Raw genomic sequence first — 22,617 nt, forward strand, 5'->3', positions numbered from 1 at the left:
CTCATACTCCCTAAATTTTTTGAAATAAAAAAAAAACTCCCCTGGGGGCCGAAATATTTCTTGGTTGAATAGCACTGGGAATATAGGTTGAGAGTCAGAGTAATATACAAATCAAGTATTAACTATTTGTTGATTGATTAAATCATTCTTGTAATAACTACTTATGGAATATTTACTGGGTACCAAGTTCTGTATTAGGTACAGTCTAGTGGAGTTAAACACATGAATAGCTGTCTATATAATATGAGGCAATAGACTACATGCTGTTTTAATAGAATTGAGAACATATTGCTATGAAAACACAGGTTAACTCTGTCTTAAGGTGTGGGTGGTTTGGGAAGGATTCTCAGAGGAACATGAGAAAAATCCCACTAAAAAATCATTTGTATAAGCTATCCAATTATGTAGACTTTCTGAACAATCAATCACTTATTTGTCATTTTATAATTGTTTCAAGTGTTAAGTGTTTATTTAGTTATTTCTGTTTGAGTATGGGAATGAACTTTCTGTGTTTGAGAAGTGGCAGGAAATCTGTTTGAAAGGTATTGTGGTTGGTGTACTACATACTATAGCAATGAATGAAATAGACACAGTCTCTGTCCTCCAATAGTTATAGTCTCTAAAGCAAAATTCTAGTCTTTTGTCCTTCACTTACTTCAGGTACATCTTAGGTAAATAACTCAGTACCTCTAAGCCTTGGTTTCCTCAGGTATAAAATTAGGAGGTAGGATGAAATGATCACAAAGTGCCAGCATCTGATCTATTATGCTATATTTCCTGTATCTCCCACAGAAATTACTAATTTCTTGGAAGAAAAAAGTCGATTGCTGTTTTGTTTGAGGGAATAAAACAGATGAAAATCTCATCCTGTTATAGGTCCAGGTTCCTGAGAAGTGGAACCACCTTCTTGGGGAAGACATCTTTGCCTAATTGGTGGTATCCATTGGAAAGTAAGAGACCTTAGAGGAAATGAGAAAGAATGTCATGTTCTAAAAATAGTTATTACTTAAGTGCTGAGGTTCATATATGGGAATTACATTTGTCTTATGAGATTGTTTTCCTACATAGGATGTGTAACCAAATGTTCTTTATCCCAAAGGTATGAACCAAGGATATCACTCTCATAGAAAATTTCTACCTATCCTATTTTTCCATACAGCATAAAACTTAATTATTTCTTTCTCTGGAGACAACTTAATTACCACTAAAGGTAATATAAGTAATCCATAATAGTGATAGACTGTAGTTATAATTCTTGGCCTAGATACTGTAAAACTCTCAAGCTGTTGCATATACAGTATCTTATTTCTTGCTCCCCAAAACATGATATAGATTAGGCAGGGAAGATTATTTCCATTTTCCAGATAGGAAACTGAGATTCAAAAACGTTAACTAATTCATCTGAATTCTCACAGACAAGAAGTTGCAGAGGTATGATTCCACTCCTGATGTTTTCACAGCAATATTCAAAAATGAGTCAAAACTGAAAGTAAGCCACAGAGTAAAGCAAGATAATTGCAGTACATATGCTAACAAAGGATTAATATTCAACATGTATAAATAACTGCTGTAGAGGGGGAGAAAAATGGTGGAGTAAAGGTAACATCCTGGATTCTTGCTCCCAGAGAAAGAGGCATAGATCTCGGTCTCCTACACATGAGTGGATCGCTCCCCCGCAAGAATAGCATTGTGAATCAGCAGAGAATCAGTGTGGGACACACAAAACAGGAAGAAAAAAAGATTAATGGGAGATAGGATCATGATCTTTGGAGAGTGCAAAACAAACAATAGAGCATAGAGTGTGGGAGGGCTCCGCCTGTCAGGCCAGCGAATGAAGTGGGATCAGACCCACAGGAGAACTTCTTGCTTCCCCACTGACCTCCACACCCACTGAGGCAGAGACTTGCCTGAAGTTGGTACAAAATCATGGCAGGAGGTGTGGGGTTCTGTGGAGAGGGGACAATAGTGGGAACCATCTTGAACTCCCCGGAGCTCTGTGCTAAGACTGTACTAAGCAGGGAGGGATCTGAGCTACTGCAGGAGGTAGTTAGGAGACAGGTAATTTGCCTCTGGCACCCAGCAGATCCAGACCTATGGAAGTGATCACTATGTAGGGGACTCTAATCTGGAACTGCTTTGGGTGAATAAGCCCACTCAGGTTGGGTCAGTAAGAGTGAGAGCTCCTGCCGGACAGGTGTGAGACTGTGGGAGGGTGACATAAAGGAGACAACAGGGCATCCTGATGACCCGGCTCCCCAATCTGGAACCTATCATCTCCTGAACAGTTGTCCCTAGTGATAGTGCTCTGCGGCTGGCAGTCACCATTGCTGGGGTCCATAGCCTAGCCACTGCAGTGTGATACAGTGTGTCAGGCAGATCTCTTCCCCTAGCCCAGAGACTCCTGTGACAAGCTCTGCTCTTACACAATCTATGATCAACTAGCCAGGCCTGTCTTGATGGATAAACTCTGAACACTTCCCTAATGGTGAGGAGACTAATGCCTTTGGGACTTATAGGTGCTGGGGTGCCAGGCAGGCTGGGAAACTACTGCCTCCCACTAGCCATCATCTTTTCCACAGAAGTGGTAGGCTCCACTCCTGGAGGTAGGGTGAGACAAGAACAGCCACTTTCACTCTGAGACTAGTGTGAATCTGCTGTGCCTTAGGGAAGATCAATAGCTGACAGCCCAGTGACTTTGCTCTTTAGACCAGTTTAGGTCACCCAGTAGGATCAAAATGCTGGGGCTGGATCTCCTTCCCAGATCAGCTGCCAACAGTGAGGTCCGTGGTCAAGGAATAAGAGTCCCTGAAAGAGGCCACAATAGGCTCCCCAAGTAACCCCTCCCATCAGGAGTAGCCTCCCAACTGTGGTGGAAGAGCTCTGAAAGACAGTAGAGGCTCCCCCCAGTAGCAGATCAAGCAACCATAGAAGTGCACACATCCAGGCTGCCTGGCTCCTAAAGCATTTATAGGAACAGAGGCAACACAGAGCCTGTTATTTCCCAAATGAAAAAACAACAGCTGATCCAGCTGGAAAGGGCTCAGAGAAAGAACTCTAGAAGTATGCAGAATCTAATGGAAAGGACTCCCCTGAAGAGGAACACCAGCTCTCAAGCAATGGACATTAACCAAATTCAGAACACTAAAATGACAGAAGAATTTCAAACATGAATTGAAAGAAAACTCAAAGATATGCAAGAAAAAATGGATGACCAACACAAAGAAACAACAACAACAACAAACATCCAGGAATTAGAAGAAAAATTCATGAAAGAAATTGAAATATTAAAGAAAAATCAATCCGAACTCCTGGAAATGAAGCATCTATTCAGGGAACTACAAAACACAGTGGAAAGACTCAAGAACAGGGTAGATCAAACAGAAGAAAGAATCTCAGAGATTGAAGATAATACCCTCCCATTAAATAAGTTAGTCACAGAGATAGAGCAGAGAAATAAGAGAAAAGACCAAAGCTTACAAGAAATGTGGGATTATAAGAAGAAACCCAACTTGAGGTTGTCGTGGATTCCTGAAGGAGAAGAAGAATACACACAAGGGTTGGATAAGCTATTTGAAGATATAATTGAGGAAAATTTCCCAGGCCTTGCTAAAAATTTTGATATCTAAGTACAAGAAGCTCAAAGGACCCCTGGGAGATTCAACACAAACAGGAAGACAGCACAACATGTAATCATCAGACTTAACAAAATATCAACTAAAGAGGCCCTTCTATGAACTGTAAGGCAAATGAAGCAAGTAACATACAAAGGAAAGCGAACCGAATGATGCCAGACTTCTCAACTGAAACCTTACAATCAAAGAGAGACTGGGGCCCCATTCTCACTCTTTTGAAACAAAATAATGCCCAGCCTAGAATCTTGTACCCTGCAAAACTAAGCTTTATATATGAAGGAGAAAGTAAGACATTCTCAGATAAGCAAAGTCTGAGGGAATTCACCAGGACAAGACCAGCCCTACAAGAAGTACTCAAAACAGTGTTACACATGGAAGAGCATAATAAATAATCCTCCAAACAGAAAATTAACAAAGAAATAATGGACTTAAAAAAAAACCTCCAGACAATTGGGCCAGACTGACATTTACAGGACATGCTACCCCAAATCCATTGAATATATGTTCTTCTCATCAACTCATGGAACATTCTTTAAGATTGACCATATCCTAGGATACAAAGAAAGTCTCAAAAATTAAAAAAAAAGAAATTATACGATGTATCTTCTCAGATCACAGTGGAATAAAAGTAGAAGTCAACCCTAATATAAGCTCACATTTCTACACAAAAATGTGGAAATTAAACCACCTCCTACTGAATGATTACTTCATAGATGAGGAAATCAAGATGGAAATCAAAAAATTCTTTGACCTTAATGACAAAGGAGACACAAGTTATCAAATTCTGTGGGACACAGCTAAAGCAATCCTGAGAGGAAAGTTTATTTCCATAAATGCCTATATCCAAAAGTCAGAAAGATCACAAATAGACAACCTAATAAATCAACACATAGAACTAGAAAAAGAAGAATAGACCAAACGCAAACCCAGCAGAAGAAGTGAAATTAAGAAGATCAAATCAGAACTAAATGAAATTGACAATAGGAAAACTATACGGAAGATTCATAAAACAAAAAGTTGTTTCTTTGAAAAAATAAACAAAATTGACATGCCTTTGGCTAGAAAAGAGAAATCTCTAATAAGCTCCATTAGGAAGAAAAAAGGAACTATTACAACTGATGTCATGGAGATACGAGATATAATCTATTAATACTACAAAAACCTTTATGCATACAAACTGGAAAATATGGAGGAATGGGCAAATTTCTAGAAACAAACAGCCTCCATAGGCTCAACCAGGAAGAAATAGAATTCCTGAAAAGACCATATTCAAGTGCAGAAATAGAAACAGCAATTAAAAACCTTCCTAGAAAGAAAAGTCCTTTACCAGATGGTTTCACATCCAAATTTCACCACACCTACAAAGAAGAACTGGTGCCTATTCTGCAGAAATTGTTCCACAACATTGAGAAGGATGGAATCATATCCAATACATTTTATGAAGCCAACATCACTTTGATACCAAAACCAGGAAAGGATGCAACAACAACAATAAAAAAACTACAGACAAATATCACTTATGAATATAGATGCAAAAGTTTTCAACAAAATCTTAGCTAACCAAATCCAGGTGCTTATCAAGAAAATAATCCATCACGACCAAGTGGGATTCATCCCAGGGATGCAGGGATAGTTCAGCATACGCAAATCTATAAATGTAATTCATGACATAAACGGAAGCAAAAACAAAGACCATATGATCCTTTCAATAGATGCAGAAAAACATTTGACAAAATTCAATGCTCTTTTATGATAAGAACACTTAACAAAATAGGCATAGAAGGGGCTTACCTAAAAATGATACAAGCCACATATGACATACCCACAGCCAACATCATACTGAATGGGGAAAAATTTAAAGCATTTGCACTTAGAACGCAACTAGGCAAGGTTGCCCACTACCTCCATTTCTATTCAACATAGTGCTGGAAGTCCTGGCTATAGATATCAGACATGAAAGTGGAATTAAAGGCATCCAAATTGGGGCAGAAGAGATCAAAGTCTCATTCTTTGCTGATGATATAATATTATATCTAGAAAATCCCAAGGATTCAACCAAGAGACTCCTGGAATTGATATATGAATTTAGTAAAAGCTCAGGATACAAAATCAATATGCACAAATCAGAGGCATTCCTATATGCCAATAACAGTCAAATTGAGAACCAAATCAAGGACTCAATACCTTTCACAATAGCAACAAAGAAAATAAAGTACCTAGGAATATACTTAACTAAGGATGTAAAAGACCTATACAAGGAGAACTATGAAACACTGAGGAAGGAAATAGCAAAGGACATAAACATATGGAAATCCATACCATGCTCGTGGGTTGGCAGAATCAACATTGTTAAAATGTCTATACTATCCAAAGTGATCTATAGATTCAATGCAATCCCTATTAAAATACCAACATCATTTTTCACAAATATAGAAAAAATAATTTTTCCCTTTGTATGGAACCAGAGAAGATCCTGTATAGCAAAGGCAATGCTAGATAATAAAAACAAAATGGGAGGTATCAATTTGCCATATTTCAAACTATACTACAAGGCTGTAGTAATTAAATCAGCTTGGTATTGGAACAAGAATAGGGACATTGACCAGTGGAACAGAGCTGAGAACCCAGATATAAAACCATCCTCATATAGCCATCTAATCTTTGACAAAGTAGACAAAAACATTCACTGGGGAAAATAATCCTTATTCAATAAATGGTGCTGGGAAAACTGGATAGCCACATATAGAAGACTGTAGCAGGATCCACACCTTTTACCTCTCACAAAAATCAACTCACACGGGGTATGAGACTTAAACCTAAGGTATGAAACTTAGAATTCTAGGGGAAACATTGGACATACTTTTCTAGACATTGGCCTAAGCAAAGAATTTATGAAGAAGACCCCAAAAGCAATCACAGCCACAACAAAAATAAATAAATGGGACCTGATCAAACTAAAAAGCTTCTGCACAGCCAAAGAAACTTTCATGAGAGCAAACAGACAACCTACAGAATGGGAGAAAATTTTCACATGCTACACATCTGATAGAGGGCTGAAAACTAGAGTCTATTTAGAACTCAGGAAAATCAGCAAGGAAAAATCAAACAACCCTATCAAAAAATGGGCAAAGGACATGAACAGAAAATTTTCAAAAGAAGACATAATAATGGTCAACAAACATGAAAAAATGCTCAACATCTCTAATCACCAGAGAAATGCAAATCAAAGCCACAATTAGATATCACTTATCTCCAGCAAGAATGGCCTTCATCAAAAAGTCCCCAAACAATAAATGTTGGCATGGATGTGGAGAGGTAGGAACGCTCCTACCCTGCTGGTGGGACTGCAAACTAGTGCAACCTCTGTGGAAAGCAATATGGAGATACCTTAAAGAAATAGAAGTGGATCTACCATTTGATCCAGCAATCCCATTACTGGGCATCTACCCAAAAGAACAAAAGATACTCTATAAAAAATACATCTGCACTCAAATGTTTATAGCAGCACAATTCACAATTGCAAATATATGGAAACAACCCAAGTGCCCATCAATACATGAGTGGACAAATAAAATGTGGTATATGTATACCATGAAGTACTATTCAGCTATAAGAAACAATGGTGATATAGCAACTCTTGTATATACCTGGATAGAGCTGGAACCCATTCTACTAAGTGAAATATCCCAAGAATGGAAAAATAAGCACCACATGTACTCACCAGCAAATTGGTTTCACTGATCAACACCTAAGTGGACACATAGGAATAATATTTATCGGGTGTTGGGCAGATGGAAGGGGGGAGCCAGGAATGAGTATATACATACATAATGAGCGTGAGGCTCACCCTCTGGGGTATTGTCACGCATGAAGCTCTGACTTGATATGCAAGGGGGGCAAGGGCAATATATATAAGCTTAACATTTGTACCCCCATAATAGCTGAAATTAACAAAAAGAACTGCTGTAAGTCACTAAGTAAAAGACAGATAATTCAATAGTAAAACATGGACAAAAGGCATAAATAAGAATTTTATAAAAGTATGTCTAAATTACCTAAAAACATATGAAAAGTTGTTTAACCCTATTTGTCATCAGGAAATGAAAATTAAAATCACAATATAATATCACTATACATTAACTAGAATGGTTCAAATGAAAAAGACAGAATATATGGAAAGTTAATGAACATGTCAAACAATAGACATTCTTACACACTACTTATGGCAGTGTGCATTGGTGCAATCACTTTGGAAAACTCTTTGAGAGTATCGACTACAGTTGGACATTTTCATATTCTATGACCCAGTAATTCCAATCCTGGGTACTGAAAAGAAAATTCTATATATTTTGACAAAAAAATGTATGAGAATGTTTACAGCAGCACTATTTATCATGGTCCCAAATTGGAATAATCTAAATATCCATCCACAGAGGGATAATAAATAATGATATATATTCATGTAGTAAGATATACAGAAATGAGAATGAAGAGCAAAACTGTAGTCAACAGCACTAATTTTTCTTTTAAACATGGAGTTCAGTGAAAGAAGCCCTAAGCAAAAAACATCCCCATCCTATAGTCCTATTATTATAACATAAAGTTTAGAAATAGTAAAAAGTAATCTTGTTATTAGAAATCAGGACAATAGTTACTTTGTGGGACCAGAAGAGAGTACAATGGATTCTAGGATGCTGATACTGTTTGATTTCATGATATGGATGTTGGTTATACAGCTTTCTTCAGTTTGTGAAAATCCATTGACCTGTACCCATGTGATTTGTACACTTTTCTGTATGTACCAATTTCTCAATAAAATTTTAATAAATTCAACAAATAACAAACTGGAGTCTTTAGGACACAAGGAATAGCTTTGTAGGTCAAGAAAAAAAAACTTCATTAAAACTTATCAACAAATTTTGGTGTAGTGTGTTTAAGAAAGTGTAGGTAAGGAAATGAAGAATGAAAAAAGATATATCAGTATGCGAATAGACCACTGAGCATCTATGTGCTCAGATGAAGAAAAAGAAACTGATGTGGGCTCAGTAAATTGCTGAAGGTCCAGCAGTTTGTAAGTGGTTCAGCTGGAATTCCAATCAGTCTTTTTATTCCATAGCTCATGCTCCTTCAACTATATCATCCTAGCAGGCAATATTTTCCTTCAACCATGAAACAGCGAAGAATAGGAAAAGCAGAAGGAGGTAAAAGGGTAGATGCCATCAAGAAACAATTTTAAATATTAGTTTAAAGTCTGCCTTCCACCATAAACTGTGTCTGTATCCATCTTGCTAGACACTCTTTTCTCAAGAATAGTTCTTTGCTTGAAAGAATGAGTAAATGAATGAATGATGGAAAAGGGAGGAAAGAGAAAACAGACATAGGAAGGTTCCTACATCGCCTCAGACTAACAAATTCTTTTGTAGTCTTTGGTTTTTCATATTCTAAGTTAATAAACAAATAGAAAATTTATAGATATATAAAATTATATATATTTTTATATAATTGTGTTATGTAATTTTATACATATATAAAATATTATATATATAAATATATATGTGTGTGTGTGTACACCCACCCCCTGCACACACACAGACAACACACTTACTTGGCTTACAACTTCAGGGATCTCGATATCCCTAATTACAGCTTACATTGCAGGCTACACAGAAGCACTGCTGATTCCAGCCCTGGCATGACTCCTGTTTAAACATACTTCCCAGAAGTCTTGGGCAGCTTGCCATGGTAAGGAAACAATTTACGTCAGATTTTGAGCAGGGGAATCCGTCAGGGGTGGGGAGGAAGGCGGGGGCGAGTCGTAAAAGGTGGTAAGAGTGAGGCTTTTCATGGACCATACAGCTGATCATTATTTCCCTGATCCAGGAGAAGGACAAAGTGGTTATTATTCCTCTTTGCTTCCCATTGCCTCGACAGCTCTGTTCTGAAAGTCAATGGCTGCCTGAAGTTTCCTTTGGGGATACTGACTGAGTCTGGCTATGATACTAAAGAATTTTCCTCTTTCTTTTTGCTGGCTCTCTTGATGGTTTGCCATAGTTAAAAGATTTCTGTTTATTAATTATGGGTGGCCTTTCATAGTCCCTTTAGTTCAAAGATTGGGATTGAAATGACGTAAGAAATAATTTAGCCAAATTTGTTCCCATTAGAGGAACTATTTGTATAACAAAAAATCATTCTCCATTCAATAAACATTTAGTCAATGTGGCAGATATTGTTAGCATTCTACCTAATATTCAACTACTCTTTCTTTTCCCTTGCTAGCAGCACTCTCATGGGATTTTTTTTTTTTTTTTTTTTTTTTTAGGGATAGCATTCTATCCACACCCAAGGAATAAATTTTTATGGGTATAAGTCAATCATGACTGTCCTATTCTCATTCTCTCAGCATTCTTGGAAGCTCTAGTGTACCTTAGTTGTGGCCAAAGAGGCCTATGAAAAGAAAAATTTCCTGTAGAATTCTTAAAGAGGTTTTGCTTTTATGATTAAAAGGAATAACATGTTGAAACATCCTTTCTCATTCTTTCCTTGAATGTGATAGTTGCCATCTTGAAACCATGGGGATAATGATTAGAAAGCTATAGACATTATTGACCTATTGAGCCAATGAAAATAGCTACTTACCTCTCAACATCTTTTTTTTTTTTTTTTTTTTTTTTTTTTTTTTTTTTTTTTTTGAGACAGAGTCTCGCTTTCTTGCCTAGGCTAGAGTGAGTGCTGTGGTGTCAGCCTAGCTCACGGCAACCTCAAACTCCTGGGCTCAAGCGATCCTCCTGCCTCAGCCTCCCGAGTAACTGGGACTACAGGCACAAGCCACCATGCCCGGCTGATTTTTATATATATATATTAGTTGGCCAATTAATTTCTTTCTATTTTTATGGTAGAGACGGGGTCTCGCTCAGGCTGGTTTTGAACTCCTGACCTTGAGCAATCCGCCCGCCTCGGCCTCCCAGAGTGCTAGGATTACAGGCGTGAGCCACCGCGCCCGGCCTTCAACATCTTTTTATATAAAGAAAATATAAGAAGTCACTATGGTCTGATTTTTTTGTTTCTTATGTAAGAAATTCAATATATACTATATTCCAGGCACTGTGCTAGGGAAGAGATGTCGTAGATGTAGAGATGTACTGCCGAGATTACACTCCAAGGAGGACTTGCAGCTGACCATTGGGGACAAGAATCAGCTTCTTCAGGATCTACCTAGCTTCAGAGATCTACGTTTCTTTGGGCAGGCTATATCTCTTAGCTAAGTGAGGTTAGGGCATAAAGACCCAGTCATTTTAAGCCAATGTGGGACACGTTGACAAGCAATACTTACTCCAGAGCTCCTTGCCAGGTTGACAGAGGCTTTGTTTGTTGGGCTGCATTTGGATGGGGACTTGGAAGGAGGCATAGCATACCTGTGTATCACAGGTGAATAGCCACCTGAGAGTGCCTGCCATTGGAAAGGCACTAAGTGGAGGAGACAAAATGATTGGGTTAGTGGATGTCAGCCAGCTTCTGTCATGAGCCACCCCAGTGTTGGCATAATAGGCTCATGAGTGGTGTGGCCAAGGTGGCAGAGATGGAGGCTGCACACAAATCTTACAGCACAGGCTCCCACTGACCAAGGCTGACTAGCTGCTGACACGGCATGCCATGGCACCGGGTATCTAATCTTTTAGCAACAGAAATAAACAATGAGCTCTTGATAACAGCACAGATCCATAGAAGATCAACTGGCCACTTAGTTGCACTTAATTCCATTCTGGATAGGTCATGGAGACAGGAGCAGACACAATAGTTTAGATTAGGATTTGTCTTTATTGCCCGTGGAATTTAAGCAGTCACCACTATCTGGGAGCTTACAGCATAATTGACTAGTATGGGATACTCAGATACATCAGCCCAGTGGAGCCACCTCAGAGCCAGAAGGCCTGGGAGTGTTCTCTTTGTATCGAGCAATAATGTACTCTCCTACACTATATTTCTCAGTCCTGTGGTGCTGCTTTTATGGTACTATTTTACAAATGTCAATTCATAAATATATACCAGGTATTCCTGACCTAGATTTCCAGTCTTCCTAGCACTAGAGAAGAATACAAAGGAGTGATCAGTGGAGAATACCTGTTCAAATAGAGGAAACAGGAAGAGAAGTAAGGAAGGGGACTGCAAATGCACAGTTAGAAGGATAGAAGAAAGAGAAGAGAGTAGAACCAGAGAAACTGAGAGAGGACAGAGTCTAAACTACACTGTCAGATCAAGTAAGACTCAAACCACTTGTGAACTTTGAAAGAAGAGTTTTCATAATATTATGGAAATAGAAACAATGGCAACTATGGGTTAGAGAGTGAGTGGAAAGATTTATAGGTTTGACTAAAATTAAAAACTTCTCTATGGTAAAAAGATAAGGTCAAAAAGAATAAGGGCAACAAATAGATAAGGATGAGAAAGAAGGAAGTAAAAGAGCAAAAGAGAAAAAATGGGGTGGATGAGAGAGGAAGGGTGGGAGGAGAAAGAGAACAAAAGAAAGAGAAAGGAAGGGCAGGGGAGAGAGAGAGAGAGAGAGAGAGAGAGAGAGAGAGAGAGAGAGAGAGAGAGAGAGAGAGAGAGAAAGAGAAAGAGAGGGAGAAAAAATACTTCATTTAAAGAAAATAAATTTTAAGGAGAAAATAAATAATGGAGAAGAATATTGCCAGCACATACTAAGTAGTTCCAAGATCCATAATATATAAAGAGTCCTAACACATAAATAGGGGAAAGAGGTTGGGTTGTCCCTTTTATTCTTATTTTTTGAAATTAGCACATAACATGTTTAATTAAAGCTTTTAAAAAAGACATCAGCTGCACCTGGCAGCTCATGCCTGTAATCCTAGCATTTTGGAAGGCCAAGGTAGAGGATCGCTTAACATCAAGAGTTTGAGACCAGCCTCAGCAACATAGTGAGACCCAGTTTCTACAGAAAAGAGAGAGAGAGAGAGAGAGAGAGAGAGAGAGAATTGGCTGGGTACGGTGGTGCATGCCTGCAGTCCCAGCTACTTGGTAGGCTGAAACAGGAAGATCATCTGAGCCCAGGAGTTGGAGGTTGCAGTGAAGAAAGATGCAACTATACTCTAGCCTTGACCACAGATTCAGGAACATTAAACAGGATTAATGTGAAAACCTACACTTAATCATATCATACTCAAACTACAGAAAATCTAAGATAAAGAAAAAATTCTGAAAGAAGCTAGGGGAAGAACACCTAAACTATAGAGGAACAAAGATAAGAATTACATCTGACTTCTCAGAAAGCATACAAACAAGGAAAGGGTTGTATGAAATATTTCAAGCTTTGAGAAAAAGAACTCCATCAACCTAGAGTTCTGTAGCCTATGAAATTATCTTTTAAAATTAAAGGAGAAACAAAGACTTTCTCATATGAACAAACATTGAAAGAATACATATATATTTACTTATGTATAATATGTTTACATTAATGTGAAATGAAGGTTAGCAATGATGCAAGGAATGTGAGGAGGAAATAGGAATATTTTGTTACGATAAGGTACTTGCACTACTCTTGAAGTGATAAAGGGTTATTTTAGAAGTGGTTTTGAATTAGTTAAAATGTATGTTTCAAACTCTAGGGAAGCTACTGAAGAGAGAAAAAAGGATATATAATTGATATGCCAAGAAAAGAGAAAAAAATAGATTCATAAAAAATGGAATCATATAATATGCTAAAACCACAAAAGGTAGGAAAAAATAAGAAGGCAAAAAGAGAAAAAAGAATAAGGGCAACAAGTAGAAAACAGTAACAAGTATGGTATATATCCATCCAATTATGTCGATAATGACTTTGAAAGCCAATGGTCTTAATGCACTCATCATCAAAAGACAGATTGGCAGAGTGGATCAAAAAAAAAAAAAAAAAAACAAGACCCAAGTTTATGTTGTCTACAAAAACACCCACTTTAAATATAAAGACACATACAGATTGAAAGTAAATGGATAAAGAAAGATATAATAACATTAATCAAAAGAAATGAAGAGTAGCTATATTAATTTCAGACAGAGCAAACTTCACAGCAAGGAAAGCTCTCATGGATAAAGAGGTACATTACATAATAATAAAGGGTCAATTTTCCAAGAAGAATAACGATGCTTAACATGTATGCACTTAACAACAAAGTGTCAAAATATATGACATGAAAACTGATTGAACTGCAAGGAGAAATAATTTGATCCATTATTTTAGTTGGGGAGTTCAACACTCTTCTGTCAGAAATGGACAGCTCTGGCAGGCAGAAAATCAGTGAAGGTATAGTTAAACTCAACAACATCATCAATCAACTGGATATAATTGACATCTGTAGAGTACTTCATCCAATAACAGTAGTTCACACAGAACATTGACCAAGGTAGACTATATTCTACCTCATAAAATACACCTTAACAAATTTAAATTAATAGAAATCATACGATATCTGCTTTCAGGCCACAATGGAATTAAACTAGAAACTAACAAAACGGTAATCAGAAAAATCCCAAAATATTTGGAGAAGAAACAACATATTTCTAAATAAGACACAGGTCAAAGAAGAAACTTTGAGAGAGATTTAAAAATATTTTAATATCTAAATAAATACAATCTATCAGAATTTTCAGGATGCAGAAAAGTTAGTGTTTATAAGGAAATTGATAGCACTGAATATATATATTAGAAAAGAATAAAGTTCTAAAATCAATCATCTAAGCTTTTACCTTAGGAAACTAGAAAAAGAAAAGTAAATTAAGTTCAAGGTAAGGAGAAGAAAAGCAATAACAACATTTAGAGCAGGAATCAATTAAATTGAAAAAAGAAAATTAATAGAGAAAAATCAGTGAAACTAAAAGCTGGTTCTTTGAAAAGATCAGTAAAATCAATAATCCTCTAGCCAGGCTAAGTAATTTAAGAGGACACAAATTACTAATATTAGAAATGAAAGAGGTTACATTACTACAGATCCCATGCACACTAAAAGAATGTTAAGGGAATATTTTGAACAACTCTATGACCAAAAATTTGATAATCTAGATTAAATGGATTCATTCTTTGAAAGGCACAATGCTGCAAAACTCACACAAGAAAAAAGACAATCAGAATAGGCTAGTCTCTATTAAAAATTGAATCAACAACTAATAATCTTCTAAAACAGAAAGTACCAGACCTGGATGGGTTTACTGATGAATTCTAGTAAACATTTAAGGAAGAAATTGTACGAATTTTCTACAATCTTTTTCAGAAGATAGAAACAGAGGAAATACTTGCTAACTCATTCTATGAGGTCAGAATTACCCTAACTTCAAAACCTGATAGGACATTATAAGAAAGCTGTAAACCAAGATCTCTTTTGACCATAGATGCAAAATTTTCAATAAAATATTATAAAATCAAATCAAACAATAAATAAAATATTATATACCACAAGTAAGTTAAATTTATCCCAGATATGTGAAGCTGGCTCAACATTAAAACTGTTTTATAACTTTCTGTTGTTTCATAGGCCTTACAAAGTGTGAATTTCAGGGTCTGAAATTAATCAGGTAGAGCTCTAGTGGGGCAAAATTTACCTCAAAACAAGCATATAGGATTTTTGCGTATTGGTGGTATAAGACTTGTTATTCTCTTTACAAGTAAGAATACAAAGACAGCTGAAGTATGCATAGATAGTAAGAATATGATTCTATCCTTACATTTTATATGTCTCAATAAGTACTACTAGATTATTTGCTACAAATTCTGAGATATATATATATATATATATATATATATATATATATATATTTTTTTTTTTTTTTTTTCCCTGCATGCATTTCTACAGCTAAGGAGACAGCTACAGCAGGGATAGCTTTAAGTCCAATTTTCTTTTAATGTGGGCCGGAGACTCACACAGAATAAATACATTATCAAGCTACCATACTAGATTTTCTTCCACAAGGACAAATGAATTCTCTTTACATAATTTTCTTGTTGATTATTCCTTGGAATGTTTTGTGCCAGAAACTAGAAAAACCATATAAAATAAAATCAAGTTCTCTTCTTCCCACTCTGTGCCTATGGATCACCTCCTTAGCATGCAGGGCCCATTTCAAACGCCATCTCCTTTAAGAACCTTTTTTGTCAAAGATCAGATGGCAATATATGATGGTTTTATATTTGGCTTCTCTGTTCTGTTCTGGTCTGTTCTTCTCTGTTCTCTCTTCTGGTCTATGTCTCTATTTTTGTGCCAGTGATATGCTGTTTGGTTACTATAGCCTTGTAGTATATCTTAAATTTGATTATCACTAGGACATGAAATCCTTTCATTCAATTTTATCAACTCTGAATTCTCCTTGTACCAGTTCCTGGTTTGATACAAATGAGGTGTTAGTATTCCTAGTTTGATAAATTCTTCTCTTGAATTCTGGTCTTTGTTCTAATGACCCTACTTAATATTGTTGGCAGGAGAATATTATTTTCCTACTAAAATATAATTTCCAACTAAAGAATAAATTCGTGTACGGTTATCAATTTATTTGAGCAGATGAGTGACTATGCCATTGTGTAAAATAGCAGCTTCTGCCATACAACACCACCATCATTGTCACCTATTCTGTGCAAAGTCCTCTACTACATGCTAAGAGGATATCACAATGTCCAAAACACCATTCTTGCCCTCAAAATATTTACAGTCTAGTAGAGAAGACAGATGTATTCACAACTACTTACAAAAACTAGCAGGATGAGACATCTGCTCTACTCTAATGTCCTAGAATTAGCATGACACCTAACTCTTATTGCCTTTTGTGGTGTTTGTAAACATTTCTGTGAATGTCTCTTTGTGTCCAAGATTGTGACCTCATAGTACGCAGGGTCTATGCCTTCTTTATCTTTATCCTTTCAGTTTCAATCATGGCTCATGATAAGGGTTCAATAAAGATGTATTTATTCATTCAGTGATTGAAATAAATGCAATATTTTGGAAGGAATTACTTTATAGAATAGAGACTTTTTTGTAGTAGTGTGGTGTTAGTGTAAGCAACATGAAATTTGTTTACAGTTAACTTGTTTTAACTCAGCTCTACTATTTATTGTCCTCATCTTGTCTCTCAAGCTCTCTAGCTTCAGGATGAACCATGCTTTCCTTATCATTGACTGCTAGTGAATTTTGGGTGAGATAGATCTGTGAGAATGCTGTGAGCTGTAGAAGTGCTCTGAAAGTGTTTTTGATCATTTTCAACAGTGAACACACTAATATTAGGAAGACATGAATACAGAACTGAATTCTCTGTCACTTTTTAGCTGAATGTCTTAGTAATATCCTGTCTGAAGCTAATTTGGCTCATCTAGAAAATGGTACATAAAACATCACCTCATTGCACTATTGTGAGAATTATTCTGAGAATTATTGTGAGCAAAGCACCTAGGGCATAATAAGAATTCAATAAATGCTGTCTGTAAAAAACTGCATTTGACTTTATGGAAAGAACTAACCCTTTGAGGTAGCTATAAGGCTCATTCCATTGTAACAAGTACAAAAATAAGTATGAATTTATGGAAATCATGCCCTGTGAGTAAACTTATTTGATGCCACAATGAAAGCAAAATGACTGATTTGCCTTTCTGGGAGATAATGAGTCTCTTTTCCTGGAACATTTCATGGTCAAGACCATGACTGTTTAGAGAGATACAGAGGCAAGTTGAACTGGATGGCTTTGAAAGTCCCTTCCATTTGATATGCTCTGAGTTTGAAAATTCAGGAGTTCATTATTCACTCATTCAACAAGTAAAAATCTGTGCTAGAAATTCTTTACAAAAACGCTTAACCTTATTGAAATTATTTATATTGGAGGAAGATAGACAATAAAGTAAATGAATCAATATTTACTATGCCAGATGATGATATGTACTGATATAAGACCTAATGTTTTTAGTTGGAGCTATGTTTTTAATTAATTTGGAGAAGTACCCAATTTCAAACCTCAATGGCAGAAAGGCAAAGAGTTTTAAATTCAAGGGCCTCTGTATCCCAGATGTTTCCTTTTCCTATAGAATTTAATATCATCTGATACAGATGGATCTCTGGCCAGTAAGTGAACTGATTAATAGTTGATAAGTTTCATCAGGGATGAGATGATTTCTATCACTGGGGTTCAATATCCTTCATCAAAGCATGCAGGTGATATTGTGAAATTTTCCCCTCTGATTAATCAGGAAGACTAACTCCAGGAGGAGGGTTAAATGAGGTCAGAGAGATGGAAAAATAGCCATAATTTGCATTCTAGAACATATGATTGTATCTATTTATAGATACTTCCAAGGACATAGGGGAAAAAAGGTTCCAGTATGCATAGATAAGATTTTCAAAGATCCTAAAATGCAGACTGAACCATTCAATCCACTAAGAGAAGATTAGTAATAAGTATCTGCTACTAGATAATATTAATTTATTATTTTATTTCTAACAGAAAACCTCAGTCTAACTTAGAAGAGCAATTCCCACACATTTTGGCCTATTTCAAAGACTGGATTAGAATATGTTTAAACAAAGACACAAGAAGTATTTATAGGTTTAAACTCTTACATAAATAATTTCTAAAGTGATTTTGCATCTATTATTTAACAGATTTATTCATGCACAAGCAAACCTAAGAGTTAAGAAGACAGGTCTTAAAACAGGTGGAGGTAGGAAAACCTAGGCTTGGATGTGACAAGTTTTACATATGTTTAACCCCTTGCTATTGAGAGCACTCTTAAACTTTAACGGGCATACAAGAGAGGGAAGTGTTGATTGCAATGTGCCATCCATTCTCTTATTTCTGCACACACAAATGTGCCAGTCAATGGCATGAGGTCTGCAGCTCCCAGTCCAGGAGAGAGAGGAAAAGTTCAGCAATAGCTATAATAAAAGATGAAACACAGAAAGCATCATTAGAAAGTCATGGAGTATTATGAGAGTTCATAGGAAGAATATATCACATTAATTTTCCTGTCAAAGAATCCCAGTTGGCTTGTTGGCAGCTGCACTTGGCACAGCTGGTGGGGGCAGGGGTGGGTATGGGGTTGGAGGAAGAGCAGAATCACTGTTGTCTATTGTTCCAGACAATGGACCCAGAGCTTCACAGATTGTCCTTACCAAGTGCTGAGGAAAAATGTCTCTGGTTTTAAGCATGCATCTATGGAGTCAGGCTCCAACCCAGAGATCCATTCTGGGATGCAGGACTTGCAAACCGAATGAGTTGGTCATCCTATTTGGGAAGGGTGTGGTCTGGTATGAGGCAGTTCTGTGTGCCTGAGAAGATCATGAAGGAGCTGACAGCTAGAAGCTGTCTGGCCACACTCTCCTTCACATGAGCATCAGGTCCTTCCTAGAATGGGGATCTGGAAATGGTGCTTCTCCATGGCTACCACTTTTACCTTTTCTGTAGGTATCACACCCTCTTCTCAATAAGGAAATTAGGCCCAATAAATTTCAGTGCCCTGCATAAATATTGGAGCTCTGCAAAACCAAAATATTGAGCCTGTGTATGCTATCCGTGTAGGTCATTCTTACTGTCTGCCAGGTTCTCTATTGTAATTGACTCTGAAATTTTTTTTTTTTTAGACAGAGTCTCACTCTGTTGCCCCGGCTAGAGTGCTGTGGCATCAGCCTAGCTCACAGAAACCTCAAACTCCTGGGCTCAAGCAATCCTTCTGCCCCAGCCTCCCAAGTAGCTGGGACTATAGGCATGTGCCACCATGCCAGCTAATTTTTTCTATATTTTTTCTATATTTCTATATTTTTTAGTTGTTCTGTTCTATTTTTTTTTTTTTTTTTTTTTTTTTGGTAGAGACAGGGTCTCGCTCTTGCTCAGGCTGGTCTTGAACTACTGACCTCGAACGATCCTCCCGCCTCAGCCTCCCAGAGTACTAGCATTACAGGCGTGAGCCACCGTGCCCTGCCGACTCTGAAATTCTTAAAAAGGTCAACATGCTTGTCTTCAGGGCTAGCATCAAGGGGCAATTGGAGGAGGCAGGAATATTTTTCTTTGTACAGCTTAAGGAAGATGAATCCTGGAGGAGCAAATAGGTAGTAAAAGCTTAAAATAGGGATGGGGGACATGCTAGTCCAAGGAGCCTATGGCAGGAAGGGAGCTGAGCTCTGCACCTGGCCTGGGAGGACTGGTGGCCCAGAGGGCATGGCTGTTGCAGGGCCGTGTGGCTTCATAGGCAGCTTGCTCTCTGCTTTTATTATTCAGCCCGCATTTTAGAAGCCAGCATGGAGCATATGCCAAATGCTTTGGAATTGTTCTTAAGAAGCTTTTCACTGCTTCCTGGAGATAGAAAAGATGAAAGAGGGTCTGTTAATGGCAAGAAAGGGAAGTGGTTGAAATTGATTCCATGATTTCTTGGTCTTTTTAAACCTGAAGATAACTAGTTAAATAATTTGATGCACAGACTCTGACCACTATTTTAATGAGCTCTGGTAAGCTGGCACAGAAAATTAATGATAATAAATTAATTCCAGAGAATTCCATTTTATGTGCTCAATTATTAATGGCACTACAGTGTTATTAATGGTGTCAATTATTAATGGCATGAATAATTAAGAGATCATATCCATGTTATGATATACAAAGGGATCTAGTATGGAGCAAATTGCTCAGAATAAATAAATAAACATACCAGTGTTTATAATGTTCAGGCTTCAACATGTTTCCTGGAAAACATGGGTACATTTGTTATCAGAAGTCTCTGTTACCAGGACCTTTGCCTATGTCTTATATTATGACAGTAACAAGAAAGAAGCTACATATGAGGGACCATATTTCTTTAGCTATTTTGATCTTCCAGGATGTCTCAACACATCTGTCTACTAGGGAGACTCTGCCTGAAATTGTTGACCATAGGAAACTAAGTGTGAGATCAGGGAGTCCTGTGTGAATTTAGTAAATCTAGAGCAGTTTACCCGGTAATCTAATGCTGCGTAGTTGGTGTTGAGTTTAATTTGAAAGATAGCAGTGGCCCTAAGCAGCTATTGCCCTAGTTAGTGCAACCAGATTGGGATTATACAAAGTAAAAATGTGGGAGGAAAGTACAGTAAACTTTCAAATGAAGCAATTTATTATCTGTGTGAATGGGTATCCTGCAACATCTCTTGGGGCTTCAGTTTTCTCATTTGTATAATGGGGATAATAGTTATTCTGAAGGCCGTTTCACAAAATGAGTGTATGGGACATAATAAGATCTCAACAAATAACTTCTATTATTATTGTTGTTATTTTGGTTACTGTAATTATAAAGATCATAAGACCCAACTTTCCCACTTTAAGGGTGGAGAAATGGAAGTCTGGACAATCGTTGTGACTCGTTACTGAGTTTGTCTGTAGGATATCTTCCCCTGGTCTCTCCAGATTGCCTCTCTCCTCCGTCCTGCTCTCTTTCCCAGGAACCAACCTCTGCACAAGGCACTGACAGGGCTCCAGTGCCTCATAAGGTTTCGCCAATAGGGTGACTCAGCAGAAGATGGGAATAGGGAGGAGAATGAGGTCAGTGTATTTATTTTCTTGGTTCCTTCCCTGATAGGTCCCTATCAGTTGTCTGTTTCTCCGCAGAAGACCACAGGTACTCTCAAAGTGGCTGACTCTACATGATTTTCTTTTGGTTTTCCTAAAACTGCCCCCACTCCTGTCTCCTTCTAGCCTACAGATGGTAACAGGTTTGCTGCTAATAGCTCCCGATTATTGCATTATCCCTATGTGAAAAGTGTTTATCAAATTTTCCTACTTTGTGCCTGAGAAATACAATAATTGATAGTGATGATACTGAAATCCAAGACTCCTTGTTCTTGGTGTACCAGCTTTTCCTCATATTCACTTTGCCTTTATTTATATTCTCATTAAATTGTCTACAAAGAACAAGGCTCTGTGCTGGGCACAGGAGATATAAAAATCAATAAAACATAGGTGCTCACTCTTCTGAAACACCATGTAATGGTACTACAATTCAGAGGTTAGCTAATTGTTTCTGTATAAAGAGTCAGATAGCAAATATTTTAGGGTTTGGGCTGTATCTCTTTGTTGCAACTACCAATGCTGTCATTGCAGTGCAAAAGTGACATTGGACAATATGTCAACAAATGAGTGTGGCTATTTACCAATAAAACTTATTTATGCCCACTGAAATTTTAACTTCATATAATTTTCACATGCCACAAAATACTATTCTTCTTTTGATTTTTTTTCCTCCAAATCTTTAAAAATATAAAAATTATTCTTAGCTCGTAGGCCATACAAAATCAGGCAGCAGGCCAGATTTAGCCCACAAGCCATGGCTTGTCAAACCCTACACTAAATATGAACTTGGTGCTAAAGAAGTAGAGTTAGGAGGCTAACATGAGGAGAAAGATGGGAGAGAATTCATAGAGAAGTGACATTTGCACAGGGAATTGATGGATAGTAGACTTTGATAGAGAAGAAGAGAAAGTATTTTTAAGGCACAAGTAATGGGCAAAAGCAAAGAATCATAGAAGTGCAAGAAATGTTCAGGATAGGGCCCAAACTGGTAAGGCCAGAAAGAGGTGTCGGGGTGATTGGGAGAGGTCACTCTGGCAGGGTCTCTGAGACACATCCTAGAGGACCAGAATTCCTTTTGCAAGATGGGGCTTTGGAGGTGGAGAAAATGGGTGGGAAGTCTTGGGCTGTAGCGTTGGACAGAACTGAAGGCAATCCCAGCTTCACCACTTTCAAGCTGAGTGATTGTAAGCAAATTAATTAACCTCTCTGAGCCTCAATTCTTATGTGCAAAACAGTCATCAGAACAGCGTCAGCTTCATTAGAGTAGTGAGGATTAAATGGGGTAATTCACACAGACCGTTAGCAGCATTGGTTCAAGGTAAGTGCTCAATGAAGGTTTGCTATTATTAGCACTATCATGATTAGGCTCATTGACTAGCCAGGCTCTCACTGTGTTTTCTCTTCTCCAAATTCAGAGTACTCCTTGCTGTTGCTG

The sequence above is a fragment of the Microcebus murinus genome, chromosome 7, assembly GCF_040939455.1.
Source record: "Microcebus murinus isolate Inina chromosome 7, M.murinus_Inina_mat1.0, whole genome shotgun sequence".
NCBI lineage: Eukaryota > Metazoa > Chordata > Mammalia > Primates > Cheirogaleidae > Microcebus > Microcebus murinus.